Source organism: Hipposideros armiger, unplaced genomic scaffold (genome assembly GCF_001890085.2).
Source record: "Hipposideros armiger isolate ML-2016 unplaced genomic scaffold, ASM189008v1 scaffold_86, whole genome shotgun sequence".
Classification (NCBI taxonomy): Eukaryota; Metazoa; Chordata; class Mammalia; order Chiroptera; family Hipposideridae; genus Hipposideros; species Hipposideros armiger.
The window spans coordinates 227,899-252,593 of NW_017731436.1; the positions used below are offsets into that span (position 1 = coordinate 227,899).

The window sequence follows — 24,695 nt, forward strand, 5'->3', positions numbered from 1 at the left end:
TCTTCTATTATAATACTTCCCACTTCACAATCATTTTATAGAGCTGTGTATATGGGCCAGGTAACCTGAACACCTGTAATTTTCAAATATTTTCCTACAATGAAATCTGAATTTCATAGAAAACAGACTAAAGGGACGCTTGCTGTTCTGGTTGGTGTGAGGTGGGGCTGCTCTTTCAGCCTCTTCAAGAGGCTCCTTGAGGCACCAACCCAGAAATGTGGGTTCCCTGGAATACTGCCACGTGTGTATTCCAAAAGAGAGAATCACTGTTGTAAAAATATGTACTTTATACACACTTTTATGATATATAATATATCTTACAAATTGGGGCTCACATGTACCTAGAAAACATATGGCTTGTTTTAAAAGGACTTGTTTGTCCTAAGAGGCAAACGGAACTTCACCTACAGGGCTGGTCAAATAGGATCAGTGGAGCTGCACTCACTTAACAAATATTGACTGAACACCGACCATGCGTCAAGAAGTGCGTGAGGCCCTTTTGCTCACCAGTGCTTTCTCCACACTTGCTTAATGATGCCTAGAATCCTGATAACAAGGAATACGGATGCACAGCTAGTAATAAAACATTAAGGAAAAAGCCCAAATACTAATTTATTTTGAAATACATCGAAAATAGTAAGATGGACTGATGGATGAACATGTGATAAATCAGGTATAGTAAAATGCTATTTTTAGAATCTAGGTGGTGGGTTGATGGTGTTCAGTGGAAAATGATTAAACTTTTCTACATGTTTGAGACTTTCCATAATAAAATGTTGGAAAGAAACAAAAATACAGTCTGTCGGGCAAGAAGCTACATCAGATCCCTAATTTCTGTCTGTACTCTGAGAGCTTGGGAGGGGGCTGAAAGAGACTGCAGGCAGAGAACTCTGTCAGCATTACACTTTTCCTGAGGTTGTCATAAAGGACAGCAAAACTGTAATGAGGCCTTTTCCTCACACAGCTGCAAAAGGAGATAGAATTCTGCTTGTCATGTTGCGGAGCATTTTTTAAAAAACATGTGCCAACCCCAACCCCTCATGCAATGAGGGCAGATATGAGGCGGGACCTCTGCTGTGAGGAGTCCCCCAGCCAGGACACACCCACCGGACACAAGCTTCGGGAGGGCTCTGCTGTGTGGCCAGGAGCAGGATGTTTTCTTATGGTTCCTTAACAATCCTGGTTAACAATGTTTTGTTTTGTTTTTTAAACCAGCTAAATCCAACTAATCCCCAAATACAGAATACCAAAGCCTCCTGTTTACCAAACTTACAACTCGGTGAAACTTACACTTTTAAATATTACTGAACATTTATCCACGAAAAAATGTATATAAATATTACAGGTTTATTTAAAATGTTGATCTAAGGCCTTTAAAAAAAACACCTAGAGATGCTTCTTAAAAATTAGAAATGAGAATAATTTGGGAGAACAAACAGATTTAAAAAGCGCATCCTCAAATGAGTATAACATGTCAACAGAAAAAATAACTGACCATTCAGCCCAGGGGAGCAATGACTGTTACAAAGTTCAGGTAAGACTGGAAACCTTTAGCGCATCTCCCATTACCTGCATCTTTTCCCTTGTATTTGGCTTCCTTCTGGCTCACTGGCCCCCCTTACCGCTCCCCGTTTGCCTCCTCTCCACCCCTGACAGTATCATGCTGATGGCCACCCCAACTGCCAATCTGTTTTTGATATGGCCTTTGAAAGACAAGGTCCACTTTTCTAGACTGCTCTTCCAATGTGAGCTATACTTTAAAGAAATGACTCAAAAAAAAAAAAAAGGGAAGAAATGACTCAAGTATTTTCACGAGCCAAGTGCCCACACAGTTCCTGATCAGTAGATAACTTCCCTATATACTATATACTGAATTCATACTGTCAACCACAATTCATCTTTTCAACAGCAATCTCTGCAAGTATTACAGATACGGGGAATGGCTAGTAGACAACAATCTTACACATAAGTTCCATTATCTACATACAGTAAATAAACACTAGCAGACTCAAAGTTCTCAAAGTCAAATTCAGGTACTAGAAAAGTAAGTGTGCCACCACACACCTGTCTGATATGTGCACAGTCGGCATCTTAGCACACATTTCCTTTTGGAAGAAGAGAGAGGAGCATAAAAATATTCTTTTTGACTCGTACTCTAAACTTCCGTTATTTTGCCTGCCCCATCCCTTGCCACTGGAAACCGTTTCTGCCCTACTCCAAGTGATTGCTGCGCATGTAACCCAAACAGGGATAAGCAAAAGCTTTCCCAGACCAGGAGTTTACTAGATAAATACTCATTTATCCAAGGAGAACAGGTAAGGGAAGAGAAGAAAGCACCCAGGAAAACCTGTGAATCCAGCTACTCGGAAGGGTAAGAGGAATGACACAGAAAGAATAAGGGAGCAGGAGGTGCCTGGTGATTCACATGAGAAAACAGCTGGGAAGGAGGCCAGAAGTAACACTTAGGGCGTTAGATGCCTGTGCACAAGCACTCAGGGCACAGGGAGCAAGCCAAGTACACTGGGATTATGCACCAGGTGTAAACATGATGCTCTCATTGAAATCTTGGTGATGGGAATCAAGACTGACCTACAGTGACAAAATTGAATCTCTTCAAAAGAAGCGTAGCTGTGAGATGGGAAAGAAGGTTGGTGTGTGTTGTAGGGAACTAAGTGGAAGGCCACTGAAGAGCATAAAGGTCACTATTTAGGAAGAGAGGATCAGAACATTAAAGCAATTACTAGGTACCATTTGGCCAGAAGGCAATAGGGCAAATATTAAATATCAAATTTGTATAAAACATCCAAATAAAATCCTTTAAAAAAAAAAAAAAAGAAAGGGCCGGCCGAGTGGCGCGATGGTTAAGAACTCGCTTGGGACGCCAGAGGGCCCTGGTTCAGATCCCACATATGAGGGCCAGTGACACTGCCCTCCACAGCTAAGATGCTGAACAACAGCTCAACCTGGAGCTGGGCTGCTCCTGAGTCGCCGGCGACGGCGTAGGCTGCAGCACCTGTGGCAGTGGGTTGCCATGGGCTACCGTGTGTAGCCAGCAGCCAGCGTGAGCGGCCAGCAGCCACGGTGAGTGGCCGTCCAGAAGCCGGCGACTGATCTGCCTCGCCCGGGAAGAGCGCAAAGATGGTGCCAACTTGGGCCAGTGAAGCAACGTCCTCCACAACTAGACTGAGGAACAAAACAACAGCAACTTGTCTGTTCCCCTTCCCCCAATTCCCCAATAAAAATCTTAAAAAAAAAAAAAAAAGCAGCTCTCCCAGAAAGGGACAGGGATGCTGGGGAAAGCAGGTCTTTGTCTCTGAAGATGTTGCCAATGGTTAATGAGCTGAGGTAAGGAGAACCCAGACAAAGGAAGTGGAGTGGAATGCAGAGTAGCATGACAAAGAGAAACAGCATCCTGATGAGGTCACTTGAAGGACAAGCCTTTTGCTATCTGTTCCCTTGGGGATGTTTCAGTCACAGGAGCCAAAGTATCTCCTTTGGTGCTTTAAACCAACGTGAGTTCAGATTAGGTCACAACCAAGAGGGTCCAAATTGATCAAACCAATAATCCCAAACAAAAGAATTTATTAAGAAAACATTCTAAGTTAAGGAAAAACATTGGATATAATAAGTACAGTGCTGTGGTTTCTATTCTGTAAAAACACCCAAACAAAAACCAAAAAACTAGAACCCAAACTGAACAATAGAGAATTTAACAATTCAATAGCAAAAACAAAAACTGGCAGCAAAAAAGTTCACATAGGGGTTAGAACGCTCCCATTCTTAAGCATCTGCTTCTTTGGTTTCATATACATCAGTTAAATCTTGGGGAAAAGCAGTAAGTCTTCAGCAGTATAGTTCTCCCATCTTTAAGACAGAGATACTCAATTAAATAAAAAGTGAGTAAAATATGCAAACCTTTAGAAGTCCAGGGGACTGAAGGATTCTTTATGTATTTGAAACCCTTGAGAGCGGAAGTTCAGGACGCAGGTGATATTTCTATAGAACTAGTTTACCTTTTTAAATAGCCAGCTTTTTTACTTAAGCACTCTCATTTGACTTTTTATAAAATCTTACTGATTTAAATCCTTCCCTTTTCTCCTCTTTATCTAACCATCAAGATCTTCAGAAGAAGCAGAATTGCTCTAATGGACCCTGACAGCATTACTGTTTATACTATTAACATATGCAGATGCCTCTGCCCTTATTCTACATGGTTAAGGCTTAAATGCTTTTCTGTTTATATCAGTCTGTGATTTCAAGAGCCTTTATTAAATCCTGGCCTGTGCTTGTTCAGTTGGTATTTTGAATCAAACGGAGCATCTTAAATATCCCTGTAACATTTCATCTTGTTCGATTCAGCCCTTGCTCCAACCAAAGTTTTCTGAATTCTGAAGCCTTCATGCAATTCTCCCTTATTCTTTCCTGCTACATCCTCAGAACACCTGATAAACATGCTTTCCATAGCTTCACCTGCTGCACCAGTAAAACCTAAAATATGAAAGGCCCACAGTCCAAGACAGCTGCACAAGATAAGGTCTCTCTTTCCAAGGGGACATGGGCCAATTAATTATTTTAACTGTTGACTAATTAATTAATTACTCTGCCTTCCTTTTATTCCACTCAGGCAGAACAGTTCTGGAAATTCTTGGATAAAGGAAATCCTCAGAACTGAGGCCATGCCGTAACCAAACTGCTAGAGATTGAGATGATTTTATGAGATTTTCTATCTAAATTCAAGATAAAAGCTTCTTTATGTAGTGTACATAAGAACAATCGGACAAAAGCATTTCAACAGTTACTCGATGTTCTGTATGGCCGTGTCACACATAGCATCATGATGACCAGTCATGTGCTTCCACACTTCTGACACCCCCCTGTGACTGCCTGCTCTGCCCACTGCTTCATAATTACACACATACACACACTCCAAAAAGTTTAATAGGCTTTTTATTTTTAAGGCCACATCAAAATGGCTGCATCATACAAAACATTTTGATGTGGTTGCTTTAAATTGGGGTTGTTTTTCTTTTTCTGCAAGAAGCCCAATACTAAATATTTTAAGGTACTTCGACCATACAGTCTGTCTCTGCTGCTACAGTGCAAAAACCACCACAGACAATATGTAAACAAATGGGAGTGGCTGTGTTCCAATAAAACGTTATTTACGACTCCGTCATTTGCTGGCTCCTATAAGATGGCTGGGAACAAAGTCATTATAGAAAAATCACTAATATATAAAACACGAGCTATAAAGGAAAGTATCTTTGCAATTCATATCACAAAGGTTAATCTTTCCAATATATAAAGAGCTTCTAGAACTCAAGAAAAAGATCAGCAACCCAACAGAAAAATGCGCAGAAGAACGAACGGTTCATAGAAAACTATAAATGGCCCTGAAACATGGAAAAAATGCTCAATTTCACACACAAAGAAAAATTAATTTGGAAGCTGGTGCCAGATTTCCCTCCATTCGGGGTTCTACCAGCAACAGATATGAAAGTAATGATTCTCCATAGGTTCACAAACAGAATAAATTACCCAACTTTGGGATTTTTGCCAATCTGATAAGTGAGAATGCTACTTCAATATCGTTTTAAAGATACTTTCACCCTTTGACCCAGAAATCTCATTTGGGAAATCCATTCTCTAGATGCACATGTGTACGATGTTATTTATCTGTACACAAGCCTAGTGTTTACTAATAGGGAGTTGGTTTAAATAAACCCTGAAATGTCATCACAAAGGAATATTATGCAGCAATGAAAGAAGGAGAACAATCTCTGTGACTGACATGGAATGAATACATCGTTAAGTGAGGGAAGCAAGTTGCACAATAGAGCATACAGTCTGCTACCCTTTTCATAGGTAAGACATTTACATTTATATTGGCCAGTGTTTCCATAAAGAAGCACTAAATTATTTTAAATTGCTTATCTATGCACTTGGGAGAAGAAAATGAGTGGATAAGAACAGGAGTGAGAATGAGATTTCTCAGTGTATTTCTTTTCATATTATTTTAACTGTGTACATGTATCACCTGCCCAAGAATTCTAAATTAAAATTGGGGGTAGAAGAAAGACACCATTTACAGTAGCTGCAAAAAATAAACTGTCTAGGAATAAACTAAAGAGGTGTATAAGACTGATTTGGAAAAAGCTTTAAAATGTTCCTGAAAGGCAGAAAATTGGAAAAACTGGGGAGTATTGTACATTGTTTGCAAAAATAGTCACAATAAGTCTTCCCATCCCTGTATGAATTACTCCTTTGTAATGTGACTTTGCCACTCCTTCCATTAAGAAGCGAAGGCTAATTTTCCACTCTTGACTCTGGACTTGTTCATGTGCTTGCTCTGGCTAACAGAATAACAACAGCAAATGTGATACAAGCAAAGGCTTGAAACGCACTGAGGCTTGCAGCTCTCATACTAGGACCACGAAGTGAACCATCTGGGGTTCACCTCTGCAGAGGAGACCACCACCCTACGCCAGCCATCCTATGACCCCAACATGTGGGTGAGGCCACCCAAGGCCATCCAGCTCAGCTGGACTTTCCAGACCACAAGAACCACCCACAGAACTCTAAGAAATATAATAATATGCATGTGTTGTCTTAAGTCACTAAGTTTGGGAGTAGTTTGTTATGCAACAAAAACTAATTCTTACACAAAGAACTTCTCCATGTTATTAGGAGGGAAACCCCCATATCAAGATAGCAACTCTCCCTTCAATGATTCTAATAAAAATATAAATAGGATTTCTTTTTCTGAAACAGAACAAACTAATATTAAAATTCATATGGACATATAAAAATACAAAAATAGCCAAAATTTTTATAAAAAAAAACAAGCAGAGACTAGAAAAAATAGGAAGTCCACACGACTAGTCCCAAAGACATAGAAATGTGGGTGCATGATAAAAGTGGCATGTTGTTTTTCAATAAATGAGTAGCTCTCTGGAAAAAAGACCAAAGTGAATGCCTCACACTAAAATTCCAAGGTTCATAAAAGATTTACACTAAACAAACATAAAAAAGAAACCACATATCCAAGACTGGATTTTCCATTAAAAGGAATCAGATTTACTTAGAGAAATGTCTGATTTTAAGTTTCAGGGGGAAAAAACAAAAACAAAATGGGACACAACATACAAGATGAGCCTAGACTATCTATTCCTACCAGATATGAAAGACACTAGCAAAACCTTCTATGGTTGTATCGAAAGGACCAAGGCTCCAACTGGCAGAGGAGCCTGCTGTCCAAACAAAAGATAATATGAGTGTTAATAAAGATAAGGACTGAAACATCATATCTGTTTAAATCCATGAGTCCAAAATGATAAAACTAATGGGTCACTATTATAGGATACTAGGAAACCATTTCATTTTGAAAACTGGTAAATAAAGGTGAAAAAAAAATCAGGCATTTATCCTGCCTCTCCTTTACAAACTGTACCACTAACTAATCAAGTACCGTATTTCCCCATGTATAAGACACTCCCATGTATAAGATGCATCCTAATTTTGGGGCCTGAAATTTGAAATAAAATGTATTACATAAAGTTACTGAACTCAAGTTTTATTCATCATAAAACTCATACAACTCCTCATCACTGTCAAAACTCCCAACTATTAGCTTGTCCTCATCTGTGTGTGATGACCAATCACTGTCTTCATATATTGCCTCTCATGGCCTTCTTCTGCCATGGCGTTTTCAGGAGCATTTCTTCTTCCCGTAGCCAATCTCGGATTGTTTTCTCAGTTGGAGGAGGACCAAACTTACATTCAGCAGCACGATTTCCATTCACTTTTGCAAACTGGATCACTTTTAACTTGAATTCAGCACTGTACAAACATCTTTTCTGAGCCATTTCTGGGCAGAATGTGGCAAAACGTAACCTACCGTAATATACCAGTAACAAGTGCGAAACACTGAGTGCAAAGACAACAAGCGTGAAAAGGCGGGAAATGCAAGTAAAAAAATTTACAACAATGAGCACAAAAACAAGCGCGAAAAAGCGGGAAATGCAAGTAAAAAAAATCTACAACCACTGTATAAGACACACCCAGTTTTTAGACCCCAAATTTTTCGAAAAAGGGTGCGTCTTACACATGGGGAAATACGGTAGCAGATAAGACGTCTCTCTTCACAATTATATTCCAGCTAATGCCAAATGGTGCAACCACTATGGAAAAACAATATAGAGGTTTCTCAAAATATTAAAAATAGAACTACCATGTGATCCAGTAATTCCCCTTCTGGGTATTTATCTAAAAGAACTGAAATCAGGGTCTCAAAGCAATACTAGCACTCACTCCCATGTTCACAGCAGTAGCATTCACAATAGCCAAGGCACGAAAACAATCTAAATGTCCATTGACAGGTGAATGGATGAAGAAAACGTGGTGTATATGTACAGTGGCATACTATTCAGCCTTAAAAAAAGGAAATTCTGCAATATGCAAAAACACGGATGAACCTTGAGGACAGCTAATAAATGAAAAGAGAATAGAATTAGAACATCATTTTTCAGTCTCTAATAATTTAATGCATCTAAGCATAGTGCAAGAACGACAACCAGAAATTATTTGCCTTCTGATGGAATACAATGGCATTTAAGAAATCTACTTGAAAATAAAAAAGAACGTGACTCTTACTGATCCTCTAGACCAGTGGTTCTCAACTTTTCACAGGGGCCCCCTAAGACCATCGGAAAACACATATTTTCGATGGTCTTAGGAACCGAGACACCGCTCCTCTATCCGTCTCCAGGCCCACATGCAGATACGCCCACATACGAGTACCCGGCAACCCCTGTGAAAGGGTCCTTCGACCCCCAAAAGGGTCGCGACTCACAGTTTGAGAACCGCTGCCTAGACCCTAGTACCAATTTACAGGAGCTACAATGGAATATATTTATGCAATGAGGATGCAGTAAGAAAATCCAGATTTAGGAAATTACAGAACCCATTTTCTCTAACAAATAATTCCCAAAGACAAAAACAAGCGGGGTGGGGGTGGAGTAAGAGTGGGGGGTGGGAGGAACAGGAAAAGTTGGGAAACCTATAAATTCAGAGACTTAGAGGATGATCACAATCGCAATATACAGACTAATTTGGTTTCTGAGTCCAACAGAAAAGATTGATATCTGAGACAACTGGAATTTGAATACTTAAGGGTTGTATGATATTGAAAAGTATTCAATTTTTAGGTATCAAAATGGTATTATATTTTTAAAGGACTCCCCATCTTTAGAGACATACGCTAAAATATTTACAGATTAAGTGATGAATATCTGGTATTTCTTCAAAAATAATGCAGGAGTGGGGAAAGGTGATGGAGTCTGGATGAGACAAGATGAGTCAACAGCTGCTAAAGTGGGGTAATGGGCACACAGCCTTCATTATGCTAGTCCACGCTTGAATATGTTCTACATTCTCCATAACGAAAAGTTTTTTAAGGAAACTATAAAAAGCACCACCGGAAATTTTAGGAGAATTTTAAAAATAATCTTGAAGTGGAGGAGGACTTCAAATATGAAACAAAATCCTAAAGTCCTTAAAAGGGAGAGAGGAAGAAATTTCTCTTCACCAAAAATAAAACATACCTGCCTTTCCTGGCAAAGGGAACATAAACAAGATAAGAAATAAATGACAAACTAGAAAAAATATTTTCAATTCTTATCACAGATTAAAGGTTGGTTCCCCTACTCTATAAAGGCTACCTAAGAATCGGTAAGAAAAAATAAAAGTTAAAATGGATTTTAAAAATGTAAAAGCTCACTTATAAGACTAAACAAATATTATTTTAAACCTATCAAGCTGGCAAAACAAAACAAAACTCTGATAACAACATCATGTTGGTGAGGGTGTAGGCTCAGAGAAATAGGTCTTCTTACATAGTGCTGATGGAAGTGAGAGGCAATTTGGTAAGGCCTATCAAAATTACAAACACTCATGCTCTCTTACTCAGAAATGCCACTTCTGGGACTTTATCCTCTAGAAATACTCACCATGTGCAAAAGGACACATGTAAATGGCTGTTCACTGCAGCGCTGTTTACGATAGCAAGGGACCAGCCACGGCCTAAAAGGTAGGTACTAGTTAGGAGGGTAGAAAACCTCCATAAAATGGACTGCCACGTTACAGCAAAAAAGGATGAGATCGGGTCATTTTCTGGATGTGGAATTGTTTCTAATGAATGTTATGAAGTGAGAGTATAAAGCAAGGTACACCATGTGTATAAAATAAGGGAAAATGCATTTGCTTGCGTACGCATGAAATACTTCTGTAAGGATATGAAATAAATTGATACCACTGCCTCTCAGGAGAGAAGACAGCTGGCCGAGGGAGGGGACGGACAGGAGAGGAATTTCCAGTGTACCCACTTTGTACATTTTTAGTGTTTGTTTGTTTTTTAACATGAACATATTCCTAGTCAAAATTAATGAATAAAAATTGTAAGCACTGTCTTGTACCTCTACTTAGAATTTCAGAATGCTGTTAAAAATACCACAATCTACTAGAAAATGCTTTATTAACAAAGCACAAAATCCTACAAAGTTTAGCTCAAAAGATGCCTGGAAGGCAAGCTGAATCTGTATTAAACGCTGCATATTTCTGGAGTTCTGATTCTGTACTGTGCTTTTCACTGCACACAAATATATACATACACTTTTCCAACAACAAAAGCAATATAATAAAGTTAAAAAAGGTTCCCCATCTCCTGCCAAAGGACGCAAGCGCTAATAGATTTGAAAGTACCCTTCAATTTTGCACGTGTTTACACATACACACAAAGCCACTGAGAACCACAGTACACATCCTCTTGTACATTTGTTTTACTTAATCTCAGGAGTCTTCATATCAGCACATTTACCTTGTTCTTTATCACAGCTGCAAGGCTATTAATCCATTATTCAACCTCTGGGGCAAAGCACACGAACACCTACTCATGCCTTCTTAGCTGTGGTTAAGAAAATACCCTCACACCCACCCCAAATTAAAACAGCTTTATTGTTTTCCTGACTGTAAAAGGACATGTGCACTGGAAATACAAATATATACACACACACACACACACACACACACACACACATACGTATAAAAGCATAAAGCAAATAGTACCCTAAACCCCAGACAGCTGATAGGGAACTTACACACTCCCAGTAACAGTGTCTGTCTGCACCCCACTCTACTCCTGACCCCCAGTACTGTGTATTGACAATGTTTTTCATTTGCCCACAAAAAGGGGAGGAAATGTAATTATTGGCAACACAGCGACTGAACTGGCTTTGGAGCCAAACCATGCTGGTTCAACTAGGCCGAATTCCTTCAAGTCTCACCAAAATTCCTCAAGAATAAGATAACACCACGTGCTTTGATAAACGAAGGAATAAATATAAAGTGCTTAGAATAGTGACCGGCACTATTAGTGAAGGGCCCAGTAAATGTTAGCTATAGTGACCGCTGGGTGTTTTGAACATTTCATATATATATATACACACACACACACACACATATATATATGCTGCATGTGCTAAAAACTGTCACGTAACTGTCCTTTCCCCAGCCCACCCGGGGACACAAGGGAAATAGCTGAATGCCTGGGTTACCTATCCCCACAAAAGGTGGTTCTGGAATCTGTTACTTCACCAGGTCACTCGAGAACCAGACCCAAATGGGTGGGGGGTATCAACCACCAGTCCCCCCCCGACACTCACGCCCCCCGCCGTAGAGTGTGTCTGTACTGTAGGAAGAGATGATCCTGCAATGCTGATGATGGTCCACAGGGAACCCCTCACCCTCGGTCACTCGAAAAAAGATTAGAACGGTGATAATTTAACTAGGCCAATTGTAAAATAAACTGGCAAAAATCAAGTTTCTCTGTAAACTTGATAAAAAAATAATTGGGAGGATATTACCGATAGCAACAAAAAAACACAAAATTCAAAGCAGAAGAGGTAACAGAAGCATGAGGAACCGTAAGAAGAAAGTGGGAAGAAAGCCTACGGTAAATCGCACCGTGCTCCTGAGAACAGGGTACAGCTCCACAAAGGCGGCTGTCTAGAAACATACTACAATTCGCGCAAAATCCCAAGGGAGTTTTGGGGGAGAAATTATAAATGAACTTGTCCCGAAGGTACTCTGCTTCCTTAAAAAAGGGCACCTGAAACATACCATGACTTCAGAAATACAGAAAGACAACACTTGATTTTTAGCACTTTAGGGCCACAAACAAAAACCAATAGCTAAGGACCATGTTAAAATTTTCAACATTTTCAACCAGCAATTTAATACAAACTTGGCATAATTTCCAAAATGGCACAAAGTACGTTGAAACATTTGTTTTCCCCATTAGGTTGAAAACTTTCTCTAGATTAAACTGTCCTGTAAAATGAATTCCTGTTTTAGCTACTAGTCCCTTTTGTTTTACACCAACAATCACTGGCAAGTACTATACTACATAGACATAGCCCTTTACCACACTGATTGGATTGAGCACTCAAACAATTCCATTTAGAAGAAAACACATTATCTCATAAAATTCAAGAGAAATAGTCCTCACAAAAGAACCTGTCAAAATACTCTATTATACACAGCACCTGAAGTTCCTCACATGAACTGCAGTTTCCCCTAAATCTGTATTTCTCAAACAATACAAAGATTCTCGGAGGGCTCCCTTGTGTGCTAGGGGAAGGTATAGGAGAGGGGATCCGGGCCACAGTGCAGCCTTCACTGCTATTTGGGGACCTTGTGGATAAACTGCGAAACACTAAATATATGCAAAATGGCCAAACCAAACCCGTGTCCTAGAACTCAGTACCAATTTCCTAGTATAACCTGCATCAACTGAGGCCTTGTAAGGATAAAACTAATAAAAGGTGTAACTAAAGAGGCTATAGTACAGACCCAATAAAATAAAAAGAAAAACTAGTACATTAAATGAATAAGTGACACATCCAAATCCAGTAGTTAAAATAATTAAGTTAATCAAAATCACATAGCAGAGAAGTCACGATGGTGTAACTGGTGCTATACTTGCCCTCTTACCATATACAGCTAGAAAACGGAACAAAATACATGCAACAGTCTTTTCCTAATGACTCAGGGTCCCCATCATAACCATGAATTATTGTATAAGGTAAAAGGTATTGGATATTTATTTTCTAGGCCTCAGCTTTCACACATGAGAAATGGCAGGATTAAACTAGATGACCTGCCAGTCCCATTGGGCCTATTTGAAGAATTTAAATATTTTACGGTAAAGAATACTAGTATACTTAAGTGAAATTTGCTCTTTGAAATTAAACTACTTAAAATGATTCTTCTCCTTAAGGCTATCTACATAAAGACACACAACAGGGTTAACATGAGTATGGATGTCGGGCTAAAACAGAATACTGGACGAAGGCCACTGCTCTTATCTGTGGTTTATTTTTATCAGTGGCTCCTCTTTAGGGCAATTTCTCTTCTAGAATCATACAGCTAATATAAAACTCACCACAGGACTGCAGCTGGCTTTTATTGTATCACAAGGTTAAAGACATGGTAAAAAGGACTGTCAAAGAGAATTAGGTTAGCAAAATAAAATATAATTTGAAGAGCTAACTTAAAAGTTTTTCATACCAAAAACAGAAGCATGAATCAAACTTGATCAAATGAAGAGGTTTAGGCTAAACAGCAACCAAGAGACGGGAAAAGATTACAGAATAAGGGATTCATTACGTGTGACGATCGAAAGCCAGAAAAGGTCCTTGGAGTCCTAACTGGGCACCTTCTATGAGGCAGGAAACAGACCTCGACCAGGCTTGTGCCAGCATCCTCTTTTCCCTCTGCAGCTGATCCTCGCTGCGAACTCGTAAACTCCACCAAAAGGAAAAACCAAGCAGAAGCTGAAGTGGGGTTAACTGAGCATCTCTAGGCATGAGGCACTTCATCTATGTCCTTAGTTTTCAAAACAACCTGAAAATGGTGGTATTACTTGGTTTTGCAGGAGAAACGGCAGCTCATACCAGGTACATACATCAAACAACCTGTCCTGAAGTAGAATAACCAACAAATGAAGAACTGGAATTTGCACCTCACTCTTTGCCATCACCTTCTGTGAAGTTAGTTATCCTGGAGCCGACCGCGGCCCCTTAACTGATCTTCCTGCCACCATCTTTCCTGTCATAGTCACCTCTGCACATGGCTGGTAGAGGCTGGCTTGATAAAACAGGCATCAAGCCACATACCGACAACTCCCGATGATTCCCTATTACTTAGGGTCAAGTTCAGATGCAGTTTCTGGCATTTAAGATCCTCCATCATCTAACCCCACCCTAAAAATCGAGCCCTATCTCCCACTCCACAACACCAACCCCACTAGCACATCACTCTTCTCTCACCTACACTGTAGAGTGTTCCCAACTTTCATGCCCTCCTCTTCCCTCTTTACTGGGAAATGCCGCACCCCCATTTTGTGAAACAGCCCCATGTCCAACTCTAGGGACAGATCTCAGCCTGATCATCCTAGGCCAGTGTTTCTCAACAGTGGTGCAATTAGCACGTGGGCAATTCTTTATGTTGCTTATATTGGGACTACCCTGCACATTGTAAGAAGTTTAACATCCCGGCAAGAAATATGATAGGCTCTGGCTTAATTACAGCTGAGAACCCACAGCTCGGAGTGATGAATTTGCCCATGGTCACAGAGTTAGAAAGCGGTGAAGCCCGGCCTGCAACCCAGGACTGTCTGATGGTAAAGCCTGGGCCCTTTCCAGGGCTCCCAGCTCTTACTCAAAAACTCATCTGCTGAAGAGCTACTACGGATCACTCCACCAGGGGATGAAAACAAGCAAGGAAGAGCCACGGCCCTCACGGGATACTGGGAAAGAGAAATAGGTACAACAGTTTGTGGTGTGATCACAAGAATGCTCAAGTGGAACAGGAGCTCAGTGGGCAGAGAACTCATGGGCAGGACGGAGGTGTTAGCAGGGAGGGAACGAATGAGAGGAAGCAGGGAGAGGCTATTCTAGGCCTTAATGATTTGGTCACTTTCATTTTCCTATTGAATATGATCTTGTACAGTTGATTTTGAAAACACTGAAACCAGAGGGCCTCAGGACAGAGGCTATATTTGTCTCTACTTCTTTTATGTCTCTACAGTAAACCTAGTTACGGCAGTTGCAAAGGATAATAAGCACTGAATAGAGGCTAAATTGGAATGCCAAGAAAGAGCATGCCCCTTCACCACCCGCGGAATCTGTTTCTCAAAGGATTAAATCTTCCCCTTCTTCTCAGGTAGAAGACCACCTCAGAAACTGTACCTATTAAGTTCCCCACACTGGTAAGATCCTCTAAATTTAAAGAGCTATGGTGTCCTTTTCTCTCACACCACAGCATTTTAGTAAACTACATTGTTATTTTTTAGATAATTGTCTAAGATCCACTTTCACTGAAAATGTTACAGAAGCACTTCTGATACATCATGATCTGGCACTAGGATACTGATTTACTAAAGGCAGCTGATCAAGTTAACATAGTAGGGAATAAATACTGAATTCATCACTCACTATCAATTCTCCTCAAAGCCTGATGGGTCCACAAGAACCTTACGCTAACCTAAGCAATCCCAGGTAACTAGCCCCAAATCTCAACAACATGCCTCACTAATGGGACAGTCTCATGCAGCCTGCTATTCCACATGATCAATCACCAGGCTGGCTGGCGCTCTGCACTGTGTAAAACATGCGGAATGTGGAATTCGTGCATATAGCAGGCTGCTCCCTCATGTACCGGAGGATTTTTGACCCCTTGCTGAATCACACGCTCACCAAGATGGTTCCTGAACCTCCTGATGTCAGTTGTACTTTTGTTGTAGCAAAGCAACTGAATTATTACATAAGCTAATGAAACAAGAGTGTGACAAAAGAGTAATTGTTGCTAAGAGAATTAAGTTGAATGTTTTGAGGTGCTTTGATAAAAAATAAGTTGCTAAGAAGTTTATTGTCAAGGTAAGTGCAGTTGAGACAATGGCTAAGACAAATGGGAAATAGTAATTTTTAAAATCTAGGATTCTGTATTCACAATGCTTTGAGGTTGTTTTTCAATTCTTTAAAAGAAACTAAAAATAGAAATCACAGGCAATGCATTATGAGATTATCCAAGATGGATCACTTAGAACTCCAATCGGAGGCACATAGTCAAAGAATAAACCTTGGCTTTCTATCAAAGGATTGGTGAATAAATGCATATTTATGAATTTTAAGTTGAAATACATGGTATTTCCTTTTTAATATTCATGTTCATCAACTTCCTAACCAACAAGTACCACCAGGAGGTGAAAGGTTAGACCGTGTCTCTGCCACCTGTGGTGTAATAAAAGACATATATAACCCCGTTCTCCTCAACTCTGGATCTAAGCACCCTCCTATTGCCAGCACCACTTAAACTGTACAGAAAGGCTTAGAAGGACCTTGTCTGCTGAAGGTTTTGTTAAGTGCAGTGACTCGACACGAGGAGAGCAATACACAAACTTACCCTACAGTCACACTACCTACGGCTAAATTTGTTTTAAACAAACTGCGTGAGATTCAGACAAATGCCAGTAAATAATCATCTAAGCATCTAAACTAGATGGCATTCTCCTTACCTTAACGCATATCAAGCAACAAATACAGCAAGCTATTAATTTATGAACATGTTTACATTATATAACATCAGATTGGATATTTCTTTTTTTCCTGTATACTTTTAACCAATATCACACCAATAAATTTATTTTTTTAATTAAAGTTTGTTGGGGTGACAACTGTTAGTAAAGTTACATAGGTTTCAGCAGACTGGATATTTCAAGATTTAAGGGTTTCTTCATAATTTTCAGGTTGGATAACAGTAAGTACTGTTATGTATTTTTAAAAGTCATTTTTAGGAGTATATACTTATGAAATATTTATCATTAAATGTTTTTTAAAAGTCTTATGTTTATGGGTATGTGCTGATTAATCATTTAATAATATTTACCATTAAATAATGCCTGGATATTAAATAATATCATTAAAAAGTTTTATTTTTATGGGTATATACTGAAATATTTATCATTAAATAATTCCTTCAGAATAACGAAGGGAAAATGGGAGAGGAAGGTTAGAGAAAATAAAATTGGTCAGGAGTTGATAATTGTTGAGACTGGCGATGTGTACACAGGGGGCTCACTGTACCATTTTACTTTTGTCTGGGTTTGGAATTTTTATAGATAAACTGTTAAAATAAAAATATTGACTCATGGCAAACTGTTTAGGCAATATCTTCAAAACTCATCATCATGAAGGTTTTAACGGCAAATCATATAAAATTTCAGAAACATATTTCATACAAAAAACTACAATGAAACCAGGAAAAGAATGAAGATTCAGTGAATCACAAAATCTTAAGCCAGGATGATAGCATTTCTTCTAAAGCCCATGAGAACATTGTGACCCAATTCTTGGTGTTTCAGCTGCTTTCTTACACCACTGTTCTCAAATTGCTAAGGCTCCACGAAGTTTATACAAGAAGCTGCTTTAGCAAGCAGCGATTCCAATTAGAAGAGGAATGCAGTCGGTTGTAATTGGTTAGAAATATTTTTATGGCTGTTTAAAATCTGCCATTCTGGAAATATTTTACTTATTGTCTGGGTGAACACCACTCATTAAAATAATGACAGCCAAACCAACTATTTTATAGCCCAAAGGAGAAAATGGCCTGGTAGGCATATGTGTTTACTTTCAGTATATCCAGGAGATATAATCTGAACTTTTCTACCAGAATCTAAAATTCAGTGTTAGAGGTTTCTAAATTTTCATTTAAACAAGCAAAAAAAAGAAAATCTCATTTAAAAATTATTTTCAACTGACTTGACTGGGATATTCCTCCTATATTATATAAAAGTACAGTTTATTAATCCTTTTGTAGCTCTCAAACTGACAGGCTTGAATGGAGCACAGGATTTTCCTAGTATGACTTTAATTAGATAAATCAATTAAGTTTCAAGAAGGGATGAAGACTTAGGCCTGATATAAAAGTGAACAGAGCATTGCCTCCCCACAGTTAGCTCTGACCAACAGGGGCAAGATCAATTCTTAAAAAAAAAGAAAAAGAAACAGGTCAGCTTAGGTCTGTTGAAAACCCTCCAGTGGTTTTGCATCTCACTCAATAAATGCCGAAGTCCGCATCATCACCCCTAACTTTTTATGACCTAAGGAGCCGTCCTACTCTTCCCGTGGGCTCAGGCCACACAGATACACGGGTCACGGACAGATGGACGGACATGTAGGCCGTGCTCCTGCCTGACAGCAACGCTCTTTCCTTATTGATCCGAATGGCCACCTCCCTCCCTGATGACTGGAGGGTTTACCTTCCCAGTGAGGCTTCCTTGGCCACCCATCTAACACCGTGCGCGCGGGCACACACGCACGCACGCGCGCGCACGCCTGCGTACACACCCTTAACACATCCTCTCCTCTTTCCCAGCAGTATTTTTCTGCTTACTGACCTTATTTATTGCTCTCTCCTCCACTCAAATGCAAGGTCCCCAAGAGCAGGGATTTTTGTCTGAGTGCAAGGATTTTAAAATTTTCTTTATTGCTGTGTGCTTAATACTTCAACAGTTTCTGGCCCACAGTAGGTGCTCAACAATTTATTTTGAAGGAACAAATATCTAAATTACAAAATAATTTAAAAACGAGTTTCTTTTATATAATAACCCCCCCCAGTGAATTAAAAACTGTTACCATTACATAACCACTTTAGAAACATATTATACAATGCAAATAAATATGGACTGATAACTGTAAACTATGACGATATACAAAATTGTATGGCATGTTTTCTGGCTAAAAAGCAACCGGAAAGCAAGAACCACCATAGTCACCTCACCACCAGAATAGAGACCCTAAGAGTGCTAAGTCATTTTGCATATGATACAAATGACCCATCAATACAACACTGAAAAGCTACTGAAAATCACAAATGGATGAGAAACTAACAACTTTTCTTTGAGAATACTTTATCAGTCTTTTGATTTTCAGTGTCACTTGAAATTGAACCCAGTTAGAATGAAGAGTCCTTTAAGCATGAAAACAATATTCATTGCACACAGCTCGCTAGTACCCACCCATTTTACAGTCCACAGATTCCAGGGATGAACCAAGTGCAGAATCCAAGTTCTTACTTTTCATTTTCCATATCCCACAATACTGGTTCTCAAAGTGTGGTCCCCAGAGCAGGAGCATCAGCCGAGAACTGCAGAAATATATGTTCTGAGCTCCACTTCCTGAATCAGAAACTCGGGGGTGTAGCCCAGCATTGCGATTTAACAAGCTCCTGGGATGGGAGAGTGGGATGCAGCTAGGGTACCACAGCTCTGCCATTAATGCCCAAAACTCAGGACACATGATCACCACTCATAAAATACTGATGTACGTTGGTAAAAGTCCAACTTCTCTCTTAGATGGAAGCTTATTTCCCATTGTCATAACCTTTATTGGCAAAGATTCCTAATGAGTCAGAGTTTGGGGGAAAATATTTAATACTTGCATTTTAGAGAACATTACCTACCACTTTTATAATACAGGCCTCAGGAAAAGCATGAGATGTTTTTACTTATCAAAAAGGAGAATGGGGGCTGGCCGAGTGGCACGTTGGTTAAGAGCTTGCTTGGGACACCAGCTCTGAGCAGCAGGATCCCGGTTCAGATCCCACATGAGGGCCAGTGACACTGCCCTCTACAGCTAAGATGGTGAACAACAGCTCCACCTGGAGCTGGGCTGCCGTGAGTCACCGGAAACAGCACAGGCTGCAGCCCTTGCTGCAGTGGGCTGCCATAAACTTCCATGTGTGGCGGACAGCCAGCGTGAGCAGCCAGCAGCTGGTGTGAGCTGCCAAGAGCCGCCGTTGAGAGGCCGTTCAGTGGCCGGCAACCCATCAGCCTCAACTGGGAAGAGCGCAATGATAATACCAACATGGGCCAGTGAAGCAACGTCCTCCACAACTAGACTGAAGAACAAAAGGACAGCAACTTGTCTGTTCCCCTTCCCCCGATTCCCCAGAGCTGTTCCCCTCCCCCAATTCCCCAATAAAATCTTAAAAAAAAAAAAAAAGAGAATGGGTTTTAAAATAGTATAGACACAGTACTAAAGACTAGAACCAGAAGTAGCTTTATAAATATCTGAATTGTAAAAAACAATCTTCATATTTTTTGGTATTATCTTGGCTTTAAATGATTAAGATGGATCAATCTAATGTAACTGCAAATCTTAGTGGTCTAATGGCTACTGATTTTCTAGCTTTTGGGGGTTTCTGGTTACAAGGACATTGACTATGCTTTACTTACTGGTAATGGCAATCACAGGACAAAATAAGTTCGACACATCAACAAAAGGTCTGTAAAAATCCTAACTCTTGACTCTAAAATCTTATGCAAGTGGCTTATACAGAAGTGATAAAAACTGCTGCTGACCCACAAAAAACTGGCTGCTTGCTCAGTTTCCTCTCAGCTTTCGAGAGAAAGAGTACAGAGAGGCAGGTAAAATTACAAATGTATTTAGAAAGCAGTAATTTTTAAGACTTTCCAGTTCAGTGATGGTTGTTCAGTAATTTTTTATTTTTAAAAGTTAAAATGACATACCTTTTCTCCTTTGGAAGAAGTATGAACATATAATAAATGTCTAAGTTTCTATGTGTGATCCTGAATGCATTTTTCTATTGACGTGCCACTGATTATTTATAAGCATTAATTAAAAACATTTTTTTCATCTTATAATTCAAAACAAATTAACCAAAGGTGGGTAAGTTTGGGAATCTGATTTAGAGGCCTGGTTAATGACAGTAAGTTTTTAAATTAAAAAAAATGAACTTGTTTTCTTCCTTATTACAAAACCAATAAATATTCATTACTCAAAATCTTGAGAATATAAAACATGCTAAAAGATGAAAAAGAAGTTGCTAAGTGCAGCCAACACGACATAGACAACTACTATTAACACACATCTCTACATTTTCAAGCCCTCTTTTGTGAATTTGCATTAGAAAATACATTTAAACTGGCATTTAACTGGTACATTTTAAATAGATCATTAATTTCTAACTGTCAGCTCCCTTGGGCAAGGACCCAAATTTTATCCCTACTTCCAGCATAAGAAAGGCACACAGAAGCTACTAGAATGTCTGCTGAACTCAGTGATGTGATAGAATAAGGGTTAAAATTCACTCCAAAAATTAAGGAGAAAAGACATTTCAAGACCCAGCTCCTCTGAAAGCCTAGCTGCCTTGAGAAGGTCCGGCAGGAGCCCCCCGGCGCCTGGCAGAAAGCCCGCTCTGCTCTAGGGCACTGCACCTTGGGTGACGCGCTCTTAGAGAGCAAGGACAAGGCCTTGCAGATGGCATCGCATCTGAACCGAGGACCTGGCCCTGAGCTCATCCCGAGTTCAAATGAAGGAGTCAGTGAATGACCACAGGTATGAGCTCCCAGGAGAAAGCTGCATTTTTCATTCTCATTAACTTAACCCTAAAGTTGTATGTCTCTTTGACTTAATGAACAGCCACAAACAGATGACTTTCGGATCCTGTCTTGCAGGTAATACTACCACATGACTCGATTTTCAGATGCTAAAAATAGCTCAGAGGAATTGAGTCATACTGAATAACATCCTTATTAGCACTGTATTTACAATACCTAAAAGTAATAAAGAATAAATGGGTTAAATTTAGTATGTTTTTAATATTCAAAAGGGGGAAAGGGGGGAGAAATGAAGCACCAATTGGAAAGTGAAATAGCCACAGTCCATTATTTTGATTCTTGATTTAACATTTGGTTTCAACGAAAATGCTTAACAATTTTGCTTTTTCACCTTTTTCCCTCCAAAGGCTAGCTTAACATTATGTGTGCACATATACCATTCCTTCACTTCAGTCTGTTATAAAGCTGCTCTGACTTGGATTTTGTTCTGGCAAACACTGCAGGCTGATACCCTAACCACCACGAGACTGAAACACTTAAGCGCTGAATAAAATAGTAAAAGCAAAAAATAAACAAATACATTGCTGAGTCAGCACAAAAGGAAAGGCTCTTGAGACAAGATCATGGAGGAAGTGAGAGCAAAAACCTTGGGGAAAAGTCATGTGCTGTGGCAGGATTCCACCCTTAGGAGTCTCCTCCAAAGCCTGGAAACCATAAGTTTAGGTCTGTGCTCTGAAGACTGGACTGTACCAGGGGAGGGCAGGACTCATACTCAGCTAGAAGCTGGGATCCCAAAAGGACCTCGACATGAGGGTAGAACAGCAAGGAAACTTATCATCACTGACACAGAGTAGGGTAAGAAGGGAAAACTTGCTCTGAGATCTGAGCTCCACATTTATGCTACCCAGTATTGCTGGAAAAACATTACGCCAGGAATTAAAGGTAGAGCGACCCCAAAGATGTAGAATCCCCAGGAGACTGGCATAAGCAAAGACAAATTCTCTCTGGAGGACCGTAACGTCAATTTAGGTATCCAAATTCTCTCAGATGAAGTTCCAAGAAAAATGAGCAACTCACAGAAAAAAAAATAAAATAAAAACACAAGAAAACAAGGCACCATGAGTGAGAATGAGCAGAAATAGATGGCCAAATAAAACTTCAGATATTAGAATTAGCAGGTGCAAACTATAAATGTTTATTATGCTTAAGAGAAGCTTAAAATATGAGGAAAGAACAAGAGACTATAAAGAATGACCAAGCAGATTGGAAACAGAAACAAATATAATTTCTAAAATAGAATATAATTAAAAAGCAAAGGTATGGACAAAAGAGCAGATTAGGCCCAACTGAAAAAAGAATAGTGAGCTGAAGGCGAGAGCCAAAGAAATTATCCAGAATGCAGCACAAAGAAAACACGACAAGTCAGGAAGTTAGATGTCTGTTGGTCCTTTGCATGCTAGAGTTCCAGAGACAGAAAAATGGGGAAGACACAATATTCATGAAATAATAATCACTGAGAATGTCCTACAGCTGTACTCCCCAGTACAGTAACCATTAACCACATATGGCTATTTAAATTAAAATTAAAAACAGTTCCTCAGTCACAGCAACCACATTTCAAATTCTCATTAGCCACATATGGGGCAGGTGACAGAAGCCATGTGGGACTGCATAGGTGTAAAACATGTACACCATCACAGAAAGTTTTACTGAATTGCACTGTTCTAGAGCTACTGAAAGACCCAAGACACCCATTAAATCCCACGCTATGTAAATAAAATCCACACATGGACACACTACAGTGAAAGTGCAACATACTGAAGACACAGAGAAGGTCCTAAACACAGACAGAGGGAAGAGTCAGACCACCTACAAGGGAACAATATTAGATGGCTAACTTCTTAGCAGCAACTTTGAAAACAGAAGAATGATACCTTCAAAGATAATGAGAAAAAATACTGTCAACCTGGAACTCTGTACCTAGGAAACTTCCTTTCAAGAATAGGGCAAAATACATTTTCACACATAAGGTATTTACCAACAACAAATCTTTCCTAATGGAAATTCCAAAGAATTAATTTTAGGCAGAAAGAAAATTATCCCAGAAAGGATTGGAATGTAAGAAGAAACAGTAGTAAGCAAATGTAAAGTGTGATGAAATCTAAATAAACATTAACTATATAAAAAAATTAAAATGTCTAATTTGTGGTGGAAAAGAGAGAATTCAAATACTGGGCAAAAACTGACTATATTGGGGAAGATGACTGGAGTTAAGTATCCAAAGGTCTTTTATATCATTAGGAGAAAGATAATACTATCAAGTAATTTCAGAATTTAACTTAGAAATGATAACATACATGCTTATGACAACCACTAGAAAAAAAAGGCAACATACAGAATAAACTTTCCAAAAAGTTGAGGGAGGTGGGGAAAGAAGTAAAATAAGAGGAGAGAGGGATCCTTAAGCAATCTATAAGATGGTAGCCAGAAATCCAAACACATCAGTAAACACAATTAAAAGCAAAGAAAATTCTCTAGCCACACAGATAGTCAGATAAAAAGGCAAAATTCGACTACAGGCTTTTATATAGTTGGCAAATATTTAACAAAAGAAAGCTAGTGAAACCACATTAACTTTAGACAAAACGATCTTTAAGAAAAAATGTACTATAAAGAGCATTACTTCGGGCCAGCCAAATGGCACGTTGGGTAAGAGTTGGCTTGGGACGTGAGCTCTGAGCAGCAGGGTCCTGGTTCAGATCCCACATGAGGACCAGTGACACTGCGCCCTCTACAGCTAAGATGGTGAACAACAGCTCCACCTGGACCTGGGCTGCCATGAGTCGCAGGCGATAGCACAGGCTGCAGCCCCTGTACAGTGGGCTGCCGTGAGCTACCATGAGTGGCTGGCAGCCAGCATGAGCTGCCGTCCAATGGCCGGAGAGCAACTGCCTCACCTGGGAAGAGCGCAATGATAATACCAACATGGGCCAGTAAAGTGACGTCCTGCACAACTAGACTGAAGAACAAAAGGACAGCAACTTGTCTGTTCCCCTCCCTCAATCCCCCAATGAAAGCTTAAAAAAAAAAAAAAGCATCACTTCATAATGATAAAACGTCCAAGTCACCTGGAAGATAACACTAATTCTAAACTCAGAGATTTTTAAAATCCACCATTTTAACATGTCCTTCAACCAAAGATCAGTTAGATACACCAGAT

At 39.6% G+C, this 24,695-nt stretch overlaps 1 protein-coding gene across 2 annotated transcripts in view; it reads right to left on the reverse strand.

The window, feature by feature from the left end:
• Nucleotides 1-24,695, reverse strand: part of SNX9 (sorting nexin 9) — a 97,243-nt gene that overhangs the window by 66,670 nt on the left and 5,878 nt on the right. The window lies entirely within an intron of this gene.